This window comes from Podarcis filfolensis (assembly GCF_964270895.1).
Source record: "Podarcis filfolensis genome assembly, chromosome: 17".
Taxonomy (NCBI): Eukaryota; Metazoa; Chordata; class Lepidosauria; order Squamata; family Lacertidae; genus Podarcis; species Podarcis filfolensis.
In genome coordinates, this window is record NC_139621.1 from 897,404 (window position 1) to 921,470 (window position 24,067).

The 24,067-nt window shown below is 48.5% G+C and overlaps 2 protein-coding genes across 7 annotated transcripts in view; one reads left to right on the plus strand and one right to left on the minus strand.

The window, feature by feature from the left end:
* Positions 1 to 24,067, minus strand: part of LOC310752274 (uncharacterized protein) — a 311,176-nt gene that overhangs the window by 23,307 nt on the left and 263,802 nt on the right. The window lies entirely within an intron of this gene.
* CDK16 (cyclin dependent kinase 16) overlaps positions 8,795 to 24,067 on the plus strand; it is a 61,927-nt gene continuing 46,654 nt past the window's right edge. For 4 of the 6 annotated variants that reach the window (XM_083592236.1, XM_083592237.1, XM_083592239.1 and 1 more), the window contains exon 1: positions 8,827 to 8,983. The gene's annotated coding sequence lies outside the window, so the exon portion shown is untranslated. Of the gene's footprint in view, positions 8,984 to 24,067 lie in introns of all 6 variants that reach the window. The other 2 variants (XM_083592235.1, XM_083592238.1) reach the window with 1 other exon arrangement.

Consider the following 24,067-nt stretch of genomic DNA (forward strand, 5'->3'; position numbering starts at 1 on the left):
GAGGAGAATCCAGCAAAGATTATAAAGTTATTTGAGGGGATTTTTAAGACATATAATCCCACTTATGATGACGTCCAGTACCTCCTGGACTCACTGCTAACTACAGAAGAAACCAGGAGGGTCCATGCGGAGGCGAGGAAACATTTAAGGGCTAATGGGGCAGGGGATGACAACATAGACCAGACATATCCATCCACCACCCCAAATTGGAACTACCATGAGGTGGGAGGTCAGAATGCCCTGAATACCTATCGTCAACATGTTCTGACTGGGATGAGGAGAGCCTCCCGAAAACCCACCAACTTGATGAAGGTTAGGGAGGTGGCCCAGAAGCCTGAGGAACCTCCTGGGGCATTTTTGGAGCGATTGAAGGAGGCATACAGGCAGTACACTCCCTTAGACCCAGATGATGATGCAAATGCCCCTATCGTAAAAGCAGCCTTTGTGGCTCAGGCGGCGCCTGATATTCGCCGAAAAATCCAGAAAAACGAGGGGTTCATAGGTCACACCCTAGAATGGATGCTGGAAATAGCGCAGACCACTTATAACCAGAGAGAGGAGGAAGCTCAGAAGAAGAAGGAAAAATACCAAGCAAGGAAATTGATGGCGCTCCAGGCAGGAACCCCAACAGGAGGAAGCACCCGGGGAGGAGGGCGAGCCCGACTAGGTCGAAACCAGTGCGCCATTTGCAAGCAGGATGGGCACTGGAAGCGAGAATGCCCCCAGGCAAATTCTAAAGGAAGGGGCCAAGGAAGAGGAAACCCAATAAACCCCGCAGCTGAGTCTTGGGTACCCGGGAAGGGAAGAGGTCGTGGGCAGGAACGCCCTTGGCAGCCACCTACCCCAGGAGGACCTGCAGGAGCCATGAGTCTCCAAGAGGACCAGTATTAGGACAGACCGGGCCCAACTGACTTAGGTTCCCGTGAGCCCACGGTCAAAATGAAAACAGGGAACCGGACTTTTTCTTTCCTGATTGACACGGGAGCTGCCCACTCGGTGTTGCCCACAGCTATATCCAAACCAACCCAACAAGCAATCACCATTGTAGGGGCCACGGGCGAAACACAAAAGGCACCATTCCTGCAACCTGTCATATGCAAACTGGGAGGACACACAGTCCAGCATAAGTTTCTCTACATCCCTGAGTGCCCCATTCCATTGTTGGGTCGGGACATGTTAACCAAACTACAAGCCCAGATTGCCTTTTCTCCCAATGGAAAGGTTGTTATGAACACCGGTCCTGTGGGAGAACTTTCTCTAGAAGTCCCTTTGAGGGAACACTGGAGGTTGATGATGGTAAAAGAAGAGGAGGGCCAGATCCCAGAGATAATTTTGCAGGAAGCAAACCCACGCGTATGGGCTGAAGACAATCCACCAGGCATGGCTAAAAATATTCCCCCTATTATTGTGAAGCCCAAGCCCTTCGCAAACCCTGTGGCAGTAAACCAATACCCCATCCCACGAGCAGCTGCAGAAGGGGTATGGACTCATTTGGACCGGCTACTGCAGTATGGAATTTTAAAACCTTGCCAATCCCAGTGGAACACACCCTTATTACCAGTAAAGAAGGAAGGAGGGGGGTACAGACCAGTTCAGGATCTGAGGCTTGTGAACCAGGCTGTGGAGACCCTCCACCCGAATGTGCCAAACCCATATACTTTGCTCAGCCTTATACCACCCACTGCACAGTATTTTACTGTACTGGACTTGAAGGATGCGTTCTTTTGCTGCCGCCTAGCGGAAGAAAGCCAGCCCATGTTTGCCTTTCAGTGGACTGACCCGGGAACTGGCACCAAAGTGCAGTATACTTGGACCAGGCTTCCCCAAGGTTTCAAGAACTCACCCACCCTTTTTGGGGTAGCCTTGGCATCAGACCTAGCAAACTTCCCCACCAACCCCACCAGAGTTTTGTTGCAATACGTAGATGACCTTTTATTGGCATGTTCTGACGAGGACACGTGTCTAAAAGCCACAAAGGAGCTGTTAAATCACTTGGCAGAGGCCGGATACCGTGTCTCAAAGAAAAAGGCTCAAATTTGTCAGCCTACCGTCAAGTATTTGGGGTTCGATATATCCCACCAGCAACGCAAGTTAAGGGATGAAAGGAAGCAAGCTATACTCCAAATACCAGAGCCTAAAACCCGCCGGGAACTTCGCGGATTTTTGGGATCTGCAGGGTTTTGCAGAATATGGATACCAAACTATAGTAGCATTGCTCGGCCCTTGCATGAATCCACAAGAGGAATGGAGAAAGACCCATTTGTTTGGGGACCTGAGCAACAGCAGGCCTTCCAGGACCTCAAAGCTGCATTACAACAGGCCCCAGCACTTGGCATCCCCAACCCCGAGAAGCCTTTTACCTTGTATACAGACGAGGATCAGGGGATAGCCAAGGGAGTGTTGTGCCAAAGGCTGGGAAGCTGGCAGCAGCCCGTTGCATATTTATCAGAACGACTGACCCCAACGGAGCAGGGATTGCCCCCTTGCATGAGGGCAGTAGTAGCCGTGGCTACTCTGCTGGAAAAGGCAGACAAGTTTACATTTGGACAAGACACCATTTGTGTGACACCCCATGCAGTCCCAGCTCTGCTTGATATGAAAGGCACTTATTTTCTGTCCCAAGCGAAGATGAGAAAGTGTCAGGTGCTGCTATTGAATCCACGCTTAAAGTTCCAAGTTACTGCAGCTCTTAACCCAGCAACCTTACTACCGGTTGGAGAAGGTGAGGAGCCGACCCACAATTGTGTGGAAGTCATGGATGAAGTGTATTCTAGCAGACCTGATTTGAAGGATAAGGCCAACCCTCACTGGTCCACCTGGTTTGTAGATGGAAGTAGCTTTGTGGAAAATGGCCAGCGAAAAGCAGGATATGCCGTAGTGGCCTTAGAAGACCAGGTTATTGAGGCGAAGCCCCTTCCTCCTGGCACCTCAGCGCAACTTGCAGAAATAACAGCACTCACTAGGGCCTTGTGTCTAGCAAAGGGGAAGAAGATCAACATATATACGGACTCCAAATACGCTTTTCTGACTTTGCATGCCCACGGGGCGCTGTGGAAAGAGCGAGGTTTGCTCACCTCTAAGGGAAGTCCGGTAGCACACCCCCAAGAGCTCTTGGACCTTTTGGATGCCGTCTGGGAACCGGAAGCAGTGGCAGTAGTACACTGTTATGGGCATAAGACTGGACCGGGTGAAGAAGCCAGAGGCAACCGGTTGGCAGACAAGGTAGCGAAAGAGGCAGCCCGGGAATCACCTCCAGGACCGTTTATTGGAGCCTTGGTTCCTGAAGCAATTCTGGACACCGCAGCGAAGCCCCGTTATTCCAATGCGGAGGAAGCTTCAGCTAAAGAGGAAGGATTGCAAGCCTCCACCGAAGGCTGGTACCTCACCCCTGATGACCGAATATGGGTACCAACTTCCCTGTCTCGTCAGATCGTCCAGCGATATCATGAGTCCACCCACACAGGGCCGGATGCCACCACTCAACAATTGGGGAAGTGCTTCTATATATCTAATCTTTATCAATTAGCTGCCCAAGTATCCAGGGGGTGCATTTTGTGCCAGAAGAATAATCCAAGGACAGGACCTTTGGTCCCCCCAGGAACTCAACACACTGGAAGTGCCCCTATGGAAGATCTTGTGGTGGACTTTACAGAACTACCCCGATGTGGACTTTACCGCTATATGTTAGTGGCAGTGTGCACCTATACTGGATGGGTTGAGGCATGGCCCACCAAATCCGAGCGGTCCAGCGAAGTGACTCGATGCCTCTTGAAAGAAATTATACCCCGTTATGGTCTACCCAGGTCCATTGGATCTGATAATGGACCAGCATTTGTTCACTCAGTGTTGCAGGAACTGGCTAAAGCTCTACAAATCAACTGGAAACTACACACCGCCTATAGGCCTCAGAGTTCTGGGAAAGTAGAAAGAATGAACAGGACATTGAAAAACCAGTTGTCCAAACTCACTCAGGAAACTGGCTCTAATTGGGTGTCCATGTTGCCCCTAGCCTTGTTAAGGGTCAGGAGCCTACCTCAGAAACACACCCATTTGTCACCTTTTGAGGTAATGTTTGGAAGGCCAGTTCCTTACGTTAGGATGATATCACCAAGCGCGAGTAGAGATGTCCAGTTAGAAAACTATGTGCAATCACTCTCCCGAGTTTTCTCTTCTCTTAATAGGTGGACCCAGGCTCGCACACCATGCGTTTTAACCGAGCCCCTGCATCAGTTTGAGCCAGGCGACGAGGTGTGGATCAAGGACTGGGCCCAGGCACCCCTGCAACCGTGCTGGAAAGGCCCGCATACCGTACTGATATCCACCCCCACCGCTGTTAAAGTCGCCGGCATCACCCCGTGGGTCCACCACACCCGTGTTAAGAAGGTTCTGCCTAACTGGACAGCTATATCGAATCCTGACGATCCTCTGAAGCTGACCATCTCCAGGAAGGCACCGGACGACCGCCCTGCTGATACCACTCCGGACGCTGGTATCTCCACGCACGGCTGAAGAAGTGGATGGGAGGGGCGCCCGCGGGCAGCGTCCCCAACGCACCTGTGTTGGACACAAAACCCCCAGAGAACATCCTGCCCCATGCAAGAGCAAGGTGCTGTATAGCTGTAGTTTGGAGCAGAGATTCCCCTGTGGAGATTTTGTCTCCCTTTTCAAGTAAGATACGGGTGGCAGTCTTTTCTTGTGGGTGTGCGGCTTGCTATTTTCCCTCCCCACTCCTCCAACCTAGAGAATCTCTCCCGCCAGGTCATTTGAGCCACGTACACCCTCCTGGAGTTTCTGGTCAATACTGTTACAGTTTGGGGCCCAATTCCTAGAATATTTTCCACAATGTTTGACTTGTGGAGGCAATGGGAATGGTGGATAGGAGGGCTTCTTCTTACCCTGGTCATTTGGATGTTTGTTTATTTCTGTTGGCATGAGCGTCACCGGTTTTGTGGGAGGAAAAGGTCAGCCCCCATTCCCTTGACCCTCCTGTTATTGGCCCTACTTGGGTTGGGTCTGGGAGATGATACACCTATACGGAAGACCGGACGGTCAGAGCCCTACCATCAAATTTGGAAAAACAATACATACATTGGGGATATAAACCGTTTTGCATCTGCCCTCAATCTCTCTGAGTGCTGGGTATGTATGCACATTCCCCCACAGTCCAAAAGGCCTGGCTTGCTACTACATGGGCTCCCGATAAACGCTTCCTATTATGTTAATAATACTTTACAAGACAGACGAACAAGTTCGCCCCCTGTATTTCTTTCTTTGGCAGAGCAAGCATCACATTGCTTTGTGTTTAATTCTAAATCTGGCCCCTTTTTGGGAAAATACCCATTTTGCAACCGCACCTACAACTATGTTAATACCACAGCAGCCTGGAATCATTCGGCCCCTTGCACCAAAGCACCCCAAGAGGTGCAGGCCCTATGTAATGACTCTGTGGCCGCCAGAAGGGGGGAGAATTTTAGCGGATGGTTCACTTGGATGAAAAGGCGCAGGAGATCCACATCCCTGCTCCAACCTGATTTGTGGTTATTTTGTGGCACAAGGGCCTACAAAGAAATCCCTGTTGCCTTCTCTGGGACCTGCACTTTGGGGGTAGTCATACCCCTGGTGTATAAAATGAACAAGCTCCCAGCGGTCCGTTTACGCAACAAAAGGGAAGTAAAATCACCTATTACTCGCTATACCAACACTGCCATCTCTAGAGGCATTTTACCCTCTTTTGGTTCTGCCATGAACTACCGTGATTTGCACAAGCTTGCAAATTGGACTGAGGCCCTGTTCAATTCCACTATTAAATCCTTGAGACTTATCAATGAGGAACTATCTAATCTGAGAGAAGTATCTCTCCAGAACCGATATGCTTTGGATATTATTCTTGCGTCTAAAGGAGGGGTTTGTGCACTAATTCATTCGCATTGCTGTATGTACATTTCTGACCAATCAGTAAACATTTCTGCAACCATAGATCAGATGGAACAAATGGTGGCTCAAAATCCCTTGAAGCCCTCTGATACTGGGGATCCCTGGGGATGGTTGTACTCCTGGCTGCCTGATGGCAGCTGGCTTCGTCATGTTATGGTTTTAATTGCTGGACCTGTTTTAATCTTATTGCTTCTCTGCTTCTGTACCCCCTGCTTGCTACAGTGTTTGCAACAAATGGTACACCGTGTTACATCTCAGCTCCTAGGTCCAAAGGTGATTGCTTTTATGCGAGGGTATCACAGTGTGCCTATGGATGCGCCAAATGGCGATCCAGAAGAAGAGGAGGGATTGTAGGGAGCTGATTGCTTATAGAGCCTTTACTTATAGTGTCCACTTATATTACTTAAGGAATGTTTACTTATATTGTTTTGGCAGTGCTAAGTGAGTTGCAACATTTTGGAGGGAAAAGTTTTTGCTCTCCCTAGACTGAGGAGGAGAAGCTTCAAGAAACGCTTCTCTTGCCCTAATAAGGAAATGAGGCCATGGCCTAACTGTCACCCCACATCACACCACCTCTGAACACAAGGTACCCATGCCCCTCTGCACCAATCTGGCAGAAGGCCACGAGGCACCCATGCCCCCTTAAACCAATCAGGAACAGGCACACGAGCTGATCACGAGCCATATGCAACAATGTATGGGGAACCAGGGTGGGGGGGAAAGTATAAATGTTGTTGCCTGAAGTTATGTGACGCAGCCAGTTTTCAGAAGTTATTCTGCTGGTTGCCTGCATGCAGCAAATAAACCTCTTTTCTTCGAACTTACGTTTCCTTGGAACCTTTGTTACTCTCCGCGACCCGGGGTTGGCGGGCCCTTGGATCCCAAGGTAGCAAGGCAAAGGCTACAAATTTACAAAGCCCTTCGGGACCACCTGAACCCTTATGTCCCAGCTCAATCCCTGAGATCATCTTCAGAAAAGTTATTGGTCTTCCCCCAAGTTGGCGACAAGAAACTGAGCCTTAGTGCCCTCATCCCAGGCCTGTGGGAATGGCCATCGCTCGGCCAGCAGAGATTGGGCAGGTGCCTCCTGTTTATACCTGTGAACGTCTGCTGAAAACCTGTCTGTGCCACCAAGCTTATGCAAGCAGTTCAAAAATCATCTTTCTGTAATAACTGATGTTCTCTGATTTTAAAGTTTAGTGTAGTGTTTTAGTACATATTGATATTGTTGTAAAGCATTATGATTTTTAATATGGTGGTATATAAATATTTTTAAATAAATAAGTAAAAGCCATCATTTGCCTCTTGCCTTTTAAAGGGTCCCCTTTGGGCAGAACACTTCCAAGGGACCAGGATATTATCCTCATTTGCCTGCGTCCTATTGTTCTTTAGTCTGCTTTTGTGTTGCTTTCCTTTTTTAAAAAAATCACATCGTTTTGTTTGCATTTCTCCCTTCTCTTGTCAGATCCTGCTCTAGCTTTTTCTTCTTTTTTATATAGAAAAAGTAGCATTTCTCTCTAAAAGCTATTATAAACCGTATCACCTCCAAAACGTGGATGAAAAACATCTCAGACTTTCATGTTGTAAAATTCTAATTCGATAAAACAAAAGCAAAGCCCACCGCCACTTGGCTCCAGCTAGGAGCTGGAATAAGAAATAGCGGGCAAGGACAAGTTTACCTGAGCCAGGTATCATCGCCACGTATCAGGTACCTATTGCTGAAGAGGCCAAGGCCGCAGTCTGAGCCTCCCCCTATTTTGAGAGGTAGTAGTAGCCAACGGCCCCAGGACTGTGAAAGCTATACCATTGTCAACCAAAAGGGAGGGGGGTAATATCTTAGAGCGTCTCGTTCTTCCTCCCCCCCTCCGTTCACTGACAAGATTTTAGGGAGGATTTGGTATTTAAACATGATTTGTGCGCGTTATAAATTATTTGTTCGCGGAGTCCTTTTTCCAACCATCTCCCCAGCACGTGCTCTGTGGTTCGTGCCCAACGGCTCGTGGCTTGAAGGCAGAGCAAACCATTTGAATCGCTGGAGGGGGGGGCAGAAATGAAGGCTTTCTTCTCGCCCGCCATCGAAATCAAGCTTTTATTTGCTTTAACTGGATTTATTGTATTCCAAACACTCTTAGTGCTGCTACTAAAATGGTACCGGCCCACCATTCTGCAGTGCTAAAGCGGCTTGGGCGAGCTTATTATTTAGGGAAGGAGGAGTGAGCCGAGATTCAGCTGGATCAGCTGCGGGCCCAGAAAAGCCACAGTCTCATATCCAAGGACTCTAGAGAGGCGCGTTGACGGGGATTTTCTTTCTCCGTTGACTAACAGGCTGCTGGAAAGAGATAAGCCAAATCGCTGATCTATCCGTCTCCCCCCTCGAAAAGTAAAAATAATATCGCCTCGTCAGGGACGGGGGGGGGGGCGGCGCGGACTGTACCTTTGCAAGCGGCGAGGAGCCTGGATTACTACAACTTTAAATTCGCCCCTGAGCGCCTCTTCAGGTCTGAAGAGATTCCAGTTAACTCCAGTCTCGTGTGCCTAGGAATAATCAGAACTCGGTGAAATGTGGGGGAGACAGAGCGAGTTCTTGTCGGGGGAGAGTTCCCCCCTCACACATGTCAGAAATGGTCAGGCTGGGATTCTACCACATCAAATACAGAGGGGGGACACTCTTAACGGCTCTCTCCCAGACCAATAAATCTCCGTTTTTCCCGGGGACGGGTGTATTCTTTCTCCCACCTTCTTTGGTCGTGAATTATGGGGAGGCGCTGGCGAGGACGCAGCTGCTCGCCGCCCTCGGCCGGGAAATGGTACGCCCCGAGGGGCGGCGCGAGCGAAGCCCTGCCCGGGGTTGGCGCGGGCCAGTCGCAGGGCGGGAGGCGGCCGGGCGGGGGGTGGTTCTGCGCAGCTGAGAGGGCGGAGCCGCGCGATCCCGGGCTCGGGGCGGGGGGCGGCCATGGGCGGCTGAGGGGTGCCCAGTCCAGAAGCGGCCCGGGCCGGCGGCCATGGCCGAGGACTACTGGGACTCGCCACCGCAGTAGCCGCCGCCAAGGTAAGAAAGGCGGGTCGGACGGGGGGGGGAGACCAGCGTGACCTTTGACCCCTTGTTAGGAATCTGTCTCCCGAGGGACCAGCTCTGCTGCCTTGGGATAGGAGCGCTCGCTTTCAAGCCATTCGGCCCTTTCTGGTCACGCAGGAGATCTGCTCTGACCTCTCGTGTAATTTTCCTCCGGCATTAGTTCCGCCCCGCACCCCCAATAGATCTGTTCGGCTTCTTTAATCCCTGATGCCGATCTCTGCCATCAGACTTCGCATTGATCTCCTTGAATTCTCTCCTTACACCCCCCAGCGAGTACTGCGCCCAGTATTTCTTAGCCCCTCCTCAGTAGGGTTGGAGCAGATCCTTTCCCCGTCGGACTTCAGGGAGATGCATGAATTAGGGGCGCCTCCTTAATCTTCCCCCAGAGATCCATACTCTTCTGCTGGGAGGTTCGCCCCTTCTGCCACTGGGCTAAACTCCTTGCTGCTTAAATCAGGGAGTGGAGGTGGATTGTTCTGAAGTTCTGAGCATCTGCACCTTCCTTCCCCGTTGGTGTTGCAGTCTTTTCCTCTACTGAGTCCTACCACTCCTCGTTGACTGCCGTGCCCTGGAGGCTCCCCACCCCGGTCTGGTCTTCCTTCTGGCCCAAGGCTTTTGCCTGGCTCTGACCTCGCAAGGACCTTTGGGGGGACTCTGAGGAGGCGCTTCTCGTTTGCCTCATGGCTCATGATTCAGGGACTAGTGGTTTCTTTCTGTTTGGACTTGCTGGGTGATCTTTGCTTTCACGTTGACTCTTGTCACTAGATTCCCTTGGCTTGCAATTGCTTCCCTCACTCTGACTGTGGACCTGGAAATGTAAGGAGGCGTATCTCTTGTAGGATGTGTTGCTTCTCTGCTACTTGGCTTGAGCCATTTCTTTGTGCAAGTGACCAAGTTTTCCTCTTCTCCTTCCCACACCCCCTCACGTCCAAATTGGAGGGCAGGTGGTGTTCCCCTCCTGGCCTTTAAGAGGTGGATGGGGGATGCTCCCGGATTCAGCATGTTCTCAGGGCACCACGGCTAGGAAATGGGGTGCAGAAGAGAGACTGCAGGAGGAGAAACCACAGGGAGTCTCCGTAGGGGATTCTTAGCTCTCTGTTCAGGAATTCCAGCTGCTCCTGGTGGGAGGAAGTTCCTTTGCTCACCTTCTACTTGAAGACCGACCTCTTCGTGAGCCTGATGATGTCATGGGGGGCGCTTCCATCTCCTCCCCACTTCACGCTACGCTGCGTCTGTGTGCGACTAATGATGCACTGGTAGGCAAATGGGTCCTGTGATGATGCTGTGAGGTTGGCAGGGATCAGGCTTATCTGGGAAGGGATTGGCTTTTGGGGCAGCTGCTGGCAGCATTAGCCCTGGAGATGTTTGGTGCAGAGGCCCCTGGGAGGGGGGCTGGTTTTCTCGTTTTTCCCCCTTTCCGTTTGCCTCCATGCTTGTAACCAGGAGTTCCCCAGAAGGCTGCCATTCCCTTCCTGACCCTCTGCTGTGCTCGGCTGGAGCTGACAGCTTAGCAGCTACTGTGCTTGGTGGCTTGTCCGGATTTGCTTGCCAACCTTTTGCCTGCTCTCTTGTGAGGACGGTGTGTGTCAGGCATACTTATTGGGAACACCCACCTTCCCCCAAACACATAGGTGCTTGCATCCATGCTAAGGTGCTCCTTTCTACTGCTCCTTTTTTATTTCCCTGCCAACTTGGGCCTGGTGACCAGCTTTTGGCACTCCGTGGAGTTGGCACCGGTGCCAGGTCTCACGCAGGGTTCTGCAGTGAGAGCTGCAATGACAACATCTTAGCTGCTGAGCTGGTTTGGAGAAGGAAGAAAAGCAGAGTGGCTGCAACTGGTGAAAGGATGCTAGTTTTTTCTCCCTCCCTCTGAGTTTTTACATTTTTTGGATGTCTTCTTAGATCCTAACCCACTGGAAAAAAGATTCTCCATTCTTTAGATGGCTCTTATCTGGTCTTTCAGGTATAGTTGCTGTTTAGCTTGGTTTGCGTCACTGCTGAACCCACTGAAAATAGAATCAGAATGGGTCTAAAAAGCCATTTAGTCCCTCTCCTTGCCCCCAGTCAGGACAAACCTACTTCCAACCCCAACTGAACCCATACAAGCCAGATCACAATACAGCACAGGCAGAGATCAGGTGAAGTGCCCAAAATGTGCCCCCAAAAGCAGAGAGGCAAGGCAACTTGTATATTTCAGAGGAAGAGACAAACAAGAAAGCCACAGAGAAAAGAAATTGTTACTTCTGTAGCTCTGTACACCAGAGTATTTTATTATTCTCTTCTGATTTGTTCATAAGATGAGTCTTCTCCAATGTGAATATTTGTTGCCCTCCAGATATTTTGGATTTCAACTCCCATCTGCCTTTGCCAGCAAGGACAATGGTCTGGGCTCTGCTGAATGCAAGGCACCTTGGTGAACTTCACAGTTGAGTGTGGGTTTTGTTCTGGCTCTTGCATTCCCATATCCAATATTTAATATCCTGGCTCATCATGTTATGCTATTTCTGTAGCTCTAAAATTATTATTATTAGAATTATATACTGCCCTACACCCGGGGGGTCTCAGTGTGTGATGATGTTTCTCATTCACCTCTGCAGTGATCTTTTGAGAATTTCCCCACTGTGTGGATGGTGACTAAATAAGTCTCTTTCCCAAGGCTACCTAGTGAGTGGATTTTGAACTTTTAAACTTGTATTGCCTATCAGATTGTACTCTGTGTTAACAAACCTGGAGTAATCTTTCCACCCCCTGGCCTGGTAGCACGCCCTCAGTTGCTAACCTAGATTAGAACCCCTGCCGTTCATAAGAATTAGAACCCCCTTGCTATTCTTCGACTGCATTGTGAGTGTCATGTGGTGGTCACGGTCACTAAACTGCAGTCCTATACACATTTACTTGGGAGCATGTCCTACTGAAGTTAATGTTGCTTACATCTGAGTAGATGTGTATAGGATTGCACTGTAAGGCTGCAGTCCTTGTATGCACATACTTGACAGTAAGCAGTATTAAACTAATTGGGACTTACATCTGAGTAAACTTGGTTAGGATTGTGCTGTAGTCTGTACAGTTGTGAAGCACATTCTGGGCTGTTTTGGCTCTTGATCTTCCTGGCTTCCCTTTCTGTGTCCAGGAAGGGGCCCTGGGTATCCCACAAGCTCACACAAACACTAAGCTTAGGATCCTGGTAGTTTCAGCTTTCATTAGTCTGCCCCCATTTTGGGTCCCACTGTCTGGAAAAAAAAAGGCTTGAACAATGTAATAATAAATAAAATCTCCAAATAGGGAAGATGGGCCTGGGAAGGAGGAGTTTCAGTGCCCTTATGTAGCTTCTTGACCCACCCCCTGGCTAGGAGAATAAATTATTTTAAATTATAAACTATAGGCAAAGTGGCTTAATTTCCATACCACATGCTGGTTTTTCTTGGCACAGAATTGTGATGAATAATCTTACCTTTCTTTTGAGCCCAAAATATTTGTTGCATATACTGACTTTTGTTTCCCCATGACTGCTCTTGGCTCTTCAAAGCCACATGATCCTTTTGCCATTGCAGTGTTTATTTTGGAGTAACAGTGGATTTGGGGCCCTACATGGCACAAAATGAATATGGTCCCAGCTTGGAAGCCATCTGATGCATTATTGAGAGCAGGGGCTCCCTATATTCTCTGGACATAGGTAGTCAGATGCTGCAGTATGCTTGACATCACTTCCCAGGCACAGGGGTGACATTATTAGTTTATTTTTATTTATTTGGTTTCTGACCCACCCTTCACTATTTGATCCCAGGGTGGGTTGCAGTAACTTAAAAATAATATTCAAAAGAGTTTAAAACAAATAATAATCATAGGAGGGTGAGTCCTGAAAATCTATATCACACACGTCCAAGGAGAGGGTAAAGACGCGCTTCTTCAGCATAGGATGCAAACTATACAGTGAAGGCACCCAGTGGACCTCTGTGGGGAGGGAATGCCACACCTTAGGGGCTGCCACAGAGAAAGGGTGGTAGAACTGCCAGCTCTGCTGAGCTTGACACCCAGGAAGGTTTGTCAGGAAGGAGGGAGCCTTTCAGGTATGTCCTTGATTTTTGACTGGGGATGGAGGAAGAGAAACTGTGGAATGAATATGCATCTTGCATGATCCCTTCAAGAAACTTATCCTGTCCTCTGTTGCCATCCCAGAATGAGCATGAGCTGGCAATGTAATAGCGAAATAAATATAATACAGGTGGGGACTCTTTCTTGCTTTTTGTTAGAAGTGGAGCTGTTAACAGACTTAAAAAGCAAGACCAAGGATTAAAATTGGGTCTCTGGAGACCAGATCTGGCTTGTGTGCATGAGTAGCTTGCTTTCTCTGATCTGTCCTTTGACCAGAAAGCAGAAAGGAGGAGAAGACTCAATAAATTTTATCTTGGTGCAGCTTCCACCTTACTTTGTCCATGTGCTCGGGGTGCATTAAAACTGTTAAATCACACATGCTTGATATGAGCAATGCCCTGTTGTTTTTAAAGATGCCATCGCTTTATGCCGACTACTAAACATCTGCTGAGAGAAGAGCTCTGCACTTCTTGCAGAAACTAGACAGGCTTGGGCTTCAGTCACATCGAAAGGCAGGTATCCAGTTGAAGAGCCGTCACCAAGATCACTTGTCTGTATGCCACTGCTGGTCACACAGTACAGAGTTCAGCCCAAAAGGCTCTCTTTCCTGACTCGCTGTCTTTGCTGCTGTGGCTCTTGGGAAAATGAAGGGGGGAAACCGAGGCAGCTGGTGAGCGGACCTCCAGTCCAAGGGCAGGGATATCCAGATCCACTGGTTCTTCAGGGTTACTGGTAAGGTGCAGATCTGCTGGTAGTTCCTGTTCCTCTTGCTCTCCTCTGAGGGGATCTCAGGTTGGAAGTCTGAGCAGGGTTGAATGCCTCTTAACAACAACAACAACAACAACAACAACAACAACAACAACAACAACAACAACATAACCCCACTGCAAAAAAGGGCACATAGACATTCCATTGTGGCGACCATAACCCATGTTCAAGGTGCCTTTTGGAAATTAGCTTATATTTCTGTGTTTCTAACACTGCTCCTTGGAGACATAAAATGAATGACATCTTACAGCAGGGGTCAGCAAACCTTTTCAGCAGGGGGCCGGTCCACTGTCCCTCAGACCTTGTGGGGGGCCGGATTATTTTTTGGGGGGAGGGGGAATGGATGAATTCCTGTGCCCCACAAATAACCCAGAGATGCATTTTAAATAAAAGCACACATTCTACTCATTTAAAAACATGCTGATACCCGGACTGTCTGCGGGCCGGATTTAGAAGGCGACTGGGCCGCATCTGGCCCCCGGGCCTTAGTGTTCCTACCCATGTCCTACAGGCATGGGGACCTAGTGGCCTTCCAGGTATTGTTGGAGTGGACTGTAACTCCCATCATTGCCCATTGCCCACTCTGCTTGGGGCTGATGGGAATCCATCAACATTTGAAAGGCTACATGTCCCCCCCCCCCCGTCTTAATTGATAATACATCAGAGAAAATGCTGGCCATTGTCTTGCATAGGATCTAGGAATACAGACTCAAGATACAGTGATAGAGCGGTCTATTTTTTGTCAGAGTGAAATAGAGTCCTTGGGGCAAGTGATTGCTCCATCCATACTGAACATGAGCGGACATCTTCATGTCCCTGAGAGGGTCTAGTTACCAAAGGCGCCAGGGCTACCTAAAAACCAAAGTTTATCTTCTGAGACTCTTCCAGTGCCATGCTGCAAGTTCTGACAGTGATGTTACTACTTAGATTGTTATTTAATAAAAAAGGAGAGCTATTTCACAGGCCAATTCTTGGTGCCATGTCTCTTCATGGGCTTGGGATGCAGATGTATTGAAGCTTAACTAAGACCTGTGCAGCCCAGGCAGCTGACCCCAAGGATGAGTGGCCCATCCATGGTGGAGCCTTTCTAATTCAAGTCCTCATTGAGTCATCTGCTGAGCCTTGATAGGAGAATATCCTAACAGATGCCTTCCTCCTGGCTTCAGCTGCGTAAAAGCCTCCATCCCCATGAAGTTCTATCCTGTCCCTCTGTTAGGGCTGAGGGACCCTGAGATGCCTTAATATGCTGTCTTGCCTCCATCTTGCCCAGATATGAGAAGACCCTTCCCCAGAGTTGACTGGGGATCTGGTGCTGAGCTGTAGGCACACATGCTCCAACCACAGGCTCCACAGGATGAGACATGCATTCAGCAGTGAGGGCTAAGAGGGTTGGGGTGTCTTTAAAGTTTGGCACTGTTGAAGAGGCAAGCTCCTGCTCTAAAACGGAATATGAAAAGTGGATTGCTTCTTCAGCATCCGAGGGCAACATCAAAGAAACCTCTGACTCTTAATCCTTTCCCTCTCTCTGTGGGCTGGAGGACAGGAAGGGGTGGGAGTGATCCAGAGATCACTGCCAATCTCCAGACCACAAGCTGGTCTCTGGAGCCCAATCTCACTACCAGTATTTAGAGGTGCTTATCTCAAGCTGAGACAGCAGCTGCTGCCTGCAAGAGCCAAGCATTCCAGGATGTACATGGGGTGCTTTGTACATGGCTCTTCCGTAAGCAAATCAGTCACAAGTGCTGGGTTCTGGCTGTCATCTTGCTATTTGGGTACAGCAGAGGCTAATGGATACTTGAGTTTTCTTTCTGCAGCTTCCCTTTTGGGGCCTGGGAAAAGGACCACTTGGAGTGCCCCCCCCCCCAGTTTACCTTCCTTGTGTCACTTGCAAGTTGCTCTCTCTCTTTCTGTGGTCATGGAAAGCAACGTGGCTCCTCTCTTGCTAACTCTGAGGCAGAAAGGCTGGGAGTGGGGAAGAAGGAGTGCTGGGTGGGGATTAGACCTGCTATTCCACTTCAGGGGGATTTGGGGGGTCCTGACCTTCAGCCTTAGTCTCTCCTTGGAAAGTGTCCCTGAAGCTGAGTGGCAGAACATCTGCTTGGCATGCAGAAGATCCTGGGTTCAGTCTCTGGCATCTCCAGGTGGGGCTGGAAGAGACCTCTGCCTGAAATCCTGGAGAGGAGCTGCCAGTCCGTGTAGAAAGAACGGAGCTGGATAGACCAGTGGTCTGGCTCAGTAGAAGCTGAGTTCTTCCTACGCTTGTAAGTGGAACAACGTCTTCCCTCTATGGCATCGTGAGCCCTACCTTCCAGAGAGAATCTAGCAATTGTGCATATGATCCCTTAATCCAGGGTGAGGCGAATGAGGATTCCTTATGCCGGCAAGGGGTGGCAATCTTTGACTCACTCCCTGAATCACCATCTGGTCAGTAACATGGGTTCACCCAGTGCAGGCATATGGGGAAGCAGAAATAAAGGGGAGGAGAGGAAGCCTCAGCTGGTGACAAGAGGCCACCACTGCTAGAAAAATACTGGTTGGGAGTGAAAATCCCCACCAACTTTTCACTTCCCCCACCCCATAAAAATACTGATGGTGGCTGGATATTCCTTTTATGTGCCCTGGGGAATGCTAGGATACGTCAGGGGCTGCCTGCTCCATCACTGAGGCCTTACGGTTAGTGGCCCCCATGGCTTGGATGAATGACTCAGATCCACAAGGAGCCATGCATGCAGTATTCTGCACCCAGTTTTGTGGGGCTCCCTCCACTGGAGGTCACACAAGCCCCCTCCCTGTTGAACGAATACTTTTTTTTATTGCAGTAGGCTTTTTCATTGAATTCTGATTTTGTAGCTTTACCTCCTTTTCCATCTTACTGTATTGCATTTCCTGTACGCTGCTTAGAGGCAATTGGGATTAAGTGGCACACAGATTGTAGGAATTAATAAACAAGAAACCCAAGTTCAAATCTAGGCTCCTCCATTTACAGTTTGGATGCTGCCTCTCGGTCTGGCTTCTACTTTTTAAAAATGTTTTTATTATTTTCTAAATAAACATGAAAGGCAAAACATGCAGTTTGGAGAGTAGCTGGTTACATAAAAGCTCACCCTCACTACTTCAACAAAATATATGGCCACAGGTTTGAAGGAGACATATGAATTCTGGGTGACCCCTGGTAGTCTTGGTCCTACTTTTTTTTGTAGATTGGGAAATACAATGCAAAACCTTGCTGGTTTTTTTGTGTGAGGATGAAATAAATACCATGCTTTTCACACTAAAGAATACTGTAGAAGTTGTCAGTAACCCACAATCTTGAATTAATTGGTATTCTGTATGGTGAATGAAAAGCTCTCTTTGTGTGTGTGTGTGTGTGTGTGTGTGTGTGTGTGAGAGAGAGAGAGAGAGAGAGAGAGAGAGAGAGAGAGAGAGAGAGAGAAAGAGGTGTGTGTGTGCGCATATTATGATAGATGGAGACAGCCAGACAGGCAGGTTTATTTTTCCCCCACGAATACAACTTTAGCTTTAAGTCAACACTCCCCTCATAGGAGAAAAACCAGCCCTGTTTGTGTGTGTGTGTGCTGGTGAATATGCCTTGAGGAGGGGCACTTCTCACCCCTGTGTTCAGTGGTGGAGCTCCATGCTCTGGCACGGGGGGGGGGGAGCAGGCAGGGCTGGCGTGCCGGGGGCGTGGCACACCGCCTATGGGGGCATGGTGCCCAGTGCGGGTGGGGGCACAGCCATGATGGCACGCCACTGGGATTGTGCTGCCGGGGGGCGGTGTGCTCCCCCCGCACTCCTCTTCCTCCGCCAGTGCCTGTGAGATCTCTGTATCTGCACCCCCCCTCCAATGTTAAGTCTCCAAGTGCTGTCCTTTCATTTTTCTTATACAAGGAAGTGGAAGTCTTTCACTTAAGTGGAGGGGGGTTGTATGTTCTCTTGGGGGTGGAGGCTAAACTGTCCCCTGGTGCCCTTAGTATCTCGAGTGAGAAGAATGCTTGCCCCCCCCCCGCAACTGTGCCTTCACCTTACAACTGCTTGCTTTATCCCAAAAAGGAAGCTGTGAAGAACTGAGTGAGCCCCAACTTGTGCAACTTTTCCATGGGTTCTGTTTTTTTTTTTGCTCAAGATAGATTGCAAAAGAGTATTTGGGAGAAGAGGATGGGTCATCAGGAGCTAGTTTTGAATAATAAATATTGAATATAAAAAGTGCCGCTAGATGACTTTGTTCCCTTCTTTTGCATATTTTAAGATGTAAAAGAGAAATTCCTAGGCATCCGTATCTCATTTCCAGGATGTTCCTGGATTATTAGGTGCCTGAAATTTTTCCAGTTCTACCAGAATGTTGAGCCATTTCTCTTAGGCTGTGCAGATCACCAGAAGGGCTGTTTCTGTGGGTTGGCATCGTCTGCCATCTGTCAAGCCCTGAACACAGCTGCACCTCCGTTTGCTGCTCCCTCTGGTTGGAAGAGGCTGCACTGTTAGTGCCCACAGCCAGGGGCAGTCAGGGACTACTCCACAAGCCAGGATGTCCCTCGTATCCCTTTGCTTGGATGCTAACTGAACCATTTTGGAAACCCAACTTGGCTGAAAGGTGGAATAGACATGTCTTAAAATAATAATCATTGTAGGGGGGCTGCGGAAAGCTCAGTGTTGTATCACATGCTTCACATTCAGAAGGTTCTCTGTTCCGTCCTAAAAGAGCACCTTCCCCAATCTTGGTCCTCTTGGACCCCACAACTGGCAGGTGAGGCCTTGTTGCTGGTGCTACCACTAGCAGCTGCCGGGTCGGTGATGACCTGTGACAGGGCCTTCCTGGTGGTGACTCCATTTGTGGAATGCCCTCTCTGGTGAGGTGTCTGTCTCTTTCATTACTGACCTTCAAGAGAATTTTTTTAAAACATTCCTGTTTACCTAGGTTTTTGATGCCTGAAAGAGGCTGTTCCTGGCAATCCTGAGATAACTATTTTAGAGTTTTAAAAATGATTTTATTATTGATATGTTTGCTTCTCTGGGCTCCTTCAGGAGGAAGGATGGGACGTGAATGGAATAAATAATAATAAACCCTTGTATCTCATGGCAGGATTGGGAGAAAACCCCCCGGCTGAAACCCTGGAGAGCTGCAGCCAATCAGAATAGACAATACTGCACCATATGGACCAATAGTCTGATGCAGCAGTGCTATTTTTCTAGAAAAAGAGGTTCTGGAGCCCACCATGAGCTCCTCCCTCGTTCTCCTAGAACGGCCATGGTGCCCACCTGACAGGTGCTAGGCCTGAGCTTCGGTAAGCTCCAGCTGAAAAAAGCCCTTTTGCATAGTATTGGGCAGCTGCATATGTGTATCTGCCCCAATGTTTTCAGTTCTGTGGTCCATCCAAAAAGCACATTTCCCAAGCAGATTAAAATCAGTGTTGCCTAGAAACCCAAACTCTTTTTTGCTGAGCCTGTACATGGTCCCACGATAAATCTCAAAGGGTCCTTGGTGCTCCCTAAAATGAGAGGGAAGCCATGCCTAGTGATGTGAGGTGAGAAAATTCTCCGGAGAATATTCTCCACAAACTGTAAATTCTAATGTAAGAACCAGTTTTATAACCCACATTAAAAAAAATCTAGTAAATAAAAAGTCAAACTGTGATATTGCCAGTGTAAGTAATGAATCATGATTTTTTTTGATCCAGTTACATTACTGGACATTGTGTCATTCACCATTGGCAGTTCTGAAATGTGAGCTACAGAAAACACTTTTTTTTTTTAGTTTTAAAAATGCTATTCATTTAATTTGATGAACGTATGAATTTGTATGTATTTCAATTATATGTAATAGCCTTTTGTTTCTATTTTGGTGTGCCCTTATTCTTACCAATTCTGTACCCTTTGGCCATACAGTGTGATTTCCCCCCCAGAAAGTAGTTTTAATGCTTTATACACTTAAAGTACCTATTATGCGAAAGAGCATTTGAGGTGCCCTGGATTTAAACAGTTGACATTTCCATATTTTTATTTACTGCCAGTAACTGGTTTTTGCAGTGCCATTCAATGGTACCAGGTGCCATTTACCAGAGACTGACATTCTGAAATATATTATCATATAATGGCTTCTTTTTTATATGTATGTATATGGTTTTGTTTATCAAGCTGTGTTTTAGTCACCAAAACAGTTATTAATTGCTAGAGCTATTAGAAGCACAAGATAGCGTATTACTGAATTTACTTGTATCAAACCTTAACATGCCAATTGTATTTTTTGACTTGTCCTATAACATGTACATGTTCTGTTGGAAGAATAAAATATGATTTAACTTTAGAGTTTCCTTTTACCAAACCTTAACATGATAATTACCGGTGCCATCACCTTAGAATGGTTTAACTTTAACTATAAAATAATAATAATAATAATAATAATAATAATAATAATAATAATAATAATTTATTTATACCCCACCCATCTGGCTGGGCGGCTTCCAATCAAATATTAAAATACAGTAATCTGTTAAACATTAAAAGCTTCCCTAAAGAGGGCTGCCTTCAGATGGGAGGGTGTTCCACATGGCGGGTGCCACTACCAAGAAGGCCCTCTGCGTGGTTCCCTGTAGCTTTGCTTCTCGCAATGAGGGAACCGCCAGAAGGCCCTCGGCGCTGGACCTCAGTGTCCGGGTAGAACGATGGGGGTGGAGATGCTCCTTCAGGTATACAGGGCCGAGGTCATTTAGGGCTTTCAAGGTCAGCACCAACACTTTGAATTGTTCTCGGAAACGTACTGGGAGCCAATGTAGGTCTTTCAGGACCGGTGTTATGTGGTCTCGGCGGCCGCTCCCAGTCACCAGTCTAGCTGCCACTTTCTGGATTAGTTGTCGTTTCCGGGTCACCTTCCAAGGTAGCCCCACGTAAAGCGCATTGCAGTAGTCCAAGCGGGAGATAACCAGAGCATTCACCATTCTGGCGAGACAGTCTGCAGGCAGGTAGGGTCTCAGCCTGCGTACCAGGTGGAGCTGGTAGACAGCCACCCTGGACACAGAATTGACCTGCGCCTCCATGGACAGCTGTGAGTCCAAAATGACTCCCAGGCTGCGCACCTGGTCCTTCAGGGGCACAGTTACCCCATTCAGGACCAGGGAATTCTCCACACCTGCCCGCCTCCTGTCCCCCAAAATCAGTACTTCTGTTTTGTTAGGATTCAACCTCAATCTGTTAGCCGCCATCCATCCTCCAACTGCCTCCAGACACTCACACAGGACCTTCACTGCCTTCACTGGTTCCGATTTGAAAGAGAGGTAGAGCTGGGTATCATCTGCATATTGATGAACACCCAACCCAAACCCCCTGATGATCTCTCCCAGTGGCTGCATGTAGATGTTAAAAAGCATAGGGGAGAGGACAGAACCCTGAGGCACCCCACAAGTGAGAGCCCAGGAGTCTGAACACTCATCCCCTAACACCACTTTCTGAACGCAGCCCAGGAGTTAGGAGCAGAACCACTGTATAACAGTGCCCCCAGCTCTCAGCCCCTCTAGACGGTCCAGAAGGATGTTATGGTCGATGGTATCAAAAGCCGCTGAGAGATCCAGCAGAACTAGGAAACAGCTTTCACCTTTGTCCCTAGCACGCCTCCGGAGATCATCAACCAGCGCGACCAAGGCAGTTTCCATCCCATGATGAGGCCTGAATCCTGACTGGAAGGGATCCAAATGGTCCGCTTCTTCCAGGCGTGCCTGGAGTTGTTCAGCAACCACTAGCTCAGTCACCTTGCCCAAGAATGGAAGATTTGAGAGTGGGTGATAGTTGGCCATATTGGCCAGGTCTAGAATTGTTTTTTTAAGAAGCGGTTTAATGACCGCCTCTTTCAGCGGGTCTGGGAAGGCTCCCTCACGGAGAGAAGCATTCACGACCCCGCGAAGCCCATCGCCCAGCCCTTCCCAGCTAGCTTTTATAAGCCAGGATGGGCAAGGATCAAGGAGACAGGTGGTTTCACTCGTCCAAGCAGCCTGTCCACATCCTCAGAAGTAACAGATTGGAATTGATCCCATGCAACTTGACTAGACAGGACTCTAGCACTCTCCCACCCCGGCTCTGCTCCCCTGGTGGAGTCTTCCTCTTCCTGAATGTGAGTGACTTTATCTGCAAAAAAACTTTGCAAAATCATTGCAGGAGATCATGTGGCCCGTACTGGGCCCCGATGGAGCAGGTGGTTCCCTTAAAGTGCGAACCATCCGAAAGAGTCTCCTGCTGCTGTTTTCTGCAGATGCAATAGAGGCAGTGAAGAAAGTCTTCTTCGCCGTAGCTATCGCCACTTGGTAGGCTCGATATTGAACTCTAACCCCTGTCCGGTCAGCTTCAGAATGAGTTATCCGCCACCAGCGCTCTAGCCGTCTCAGCGATTGTTTCATTGCCCTCAGATCCGTGGAAAACCGTGGGGCTGTCCGGGCTCCATGCAATTGGAGAGGGCGCTTCGGAGCCAAACAGTCAATAACCCTGGTTAACTCCACATTCCAGCGGACCACCAGGGAATCAGCTGAAAGGCCATCAACATGGGATAAAGCATCCCCTACCACTCTCTGGAAACCATTTGGATCCATTAAGTGGCGGAGGCGGATCATCCGAATCGGCCCCACCTCACTGCAGAGGGGAAGGGTCGCGGAGAAATCCAGTTGCACCAGGAAGTGATCTGACCATGGCACTTCTTTAGTTTCACTTTTACTTAGTGTCAGATCACCAACATCCATAGAGGTGAACACCAGGTCCAAGGCATGTCCGCGGCTATCAGTTGGGCCAGACTTATTCAGGGACAGCCCCATGGAGGCCATGCTTTCCACGAAGTCCCGAGCAGCCCCTTGTAAGGTCGTGTTGGCATGGTTGTTAAAATCCCCTAGGACAACCAAACTAGGTGTCTCCAGGAGAACATCCACCACAACCTGAAGCAGCTCAGGCAGGGAATCCTTGGCGCAGCAGGGAGGTTGGTACACCTATTGCCCAACTTCCAGAACATGCACTCAGTGAACTGGGTCTTCCCAATAGGACGCCTGGTGCAAACTAATGACTTCCTAAAAATCACTGCAACCCCCCCTCCGCGCCCACAAGGCCTGGGTTGCTGTGTGTAAGAGAAACCTGGTGGGCACGCAGTAGCAAGAACAGGCCCATCAGCTTCATCCAACCAAGTCTCTGTTACACATGCCAGGTCAAGTCCTCCATCCATGATCAAGTCATGGATGGCAGTGGTCTTATGAATCATTGACCTGGCATTGCACAGCAGCACCTTCAGGTCGTGTGGGTATCCCTTGCTGATTCCAGTATCCGTCTGGACAAGGCCAGACCCGGAGGCAGGGATAGTCATCAAATAATGACTAAACCTGCCTCCTTGGAAATGACATGGTCTGGTCTTAGCGTAACTCCTCCTCCTGCCTGTGATCACTGAGATTGGTTGTCCCAGTGCATCCCCCCCCCCCCCCCCGTGGAACCTGCCCCAGCCATTTTGTTGGCTGGGACCGACTCCCAGGCAGCCCTGACTCCTCCCCTTAAAACAAAATAAAACCTATATAAAAACAAAACAACAAAACAACACAATAAAACAAAAAACAAAAACCGTAAAAATTACAACCATACCAAAATTAAAACAAATTCCCAAATCCAACTGAACATCCATCCCATCTCCCACACCAAAAATAATTTAAAAAGGTAAAAAGAAATTTTAAAAAACATTTTAAAAAGAACTCTGCTCTGTTCTGGGATCTCCTGGGCAGGCCCCACCCTGGGCCAGAAGGTGAGAGGCAGGGACAGGACCTGCCAGCACTCACAGCAGGGGAGTCCTCCTGGGCAGGACTTTACTTTTTAATTTGATGCTTGCAAGTGACAAGTAGGCTTATATATTTTCACTGTGGTTCCTTTACTAAACAAAAAGTTTCCCTATATGTCAACGGTGCTGACCTGCTGACCAATAAGAAAGCGTTTTTTAGACTCCTCCTACTCCCATGATCCCATCCACACTGTCAATCCTCTTCAGTTGTTTAGTGTGTCTTGTGTTTTATATTCCTTTTACTTTAAAAGCTACATTTCATACATACACAACATAATTAGAATTCAAAGTTGATGGTAAATATACGGTTAGTGGCAGGCTTAGTGATTAATGTGAGTCATTCACACTGAATTTTCAATTTCAAGTTTGGTGCAAAAAATCAAAGAATGCGAATTCTTTGCCCCATTGAATAAAAG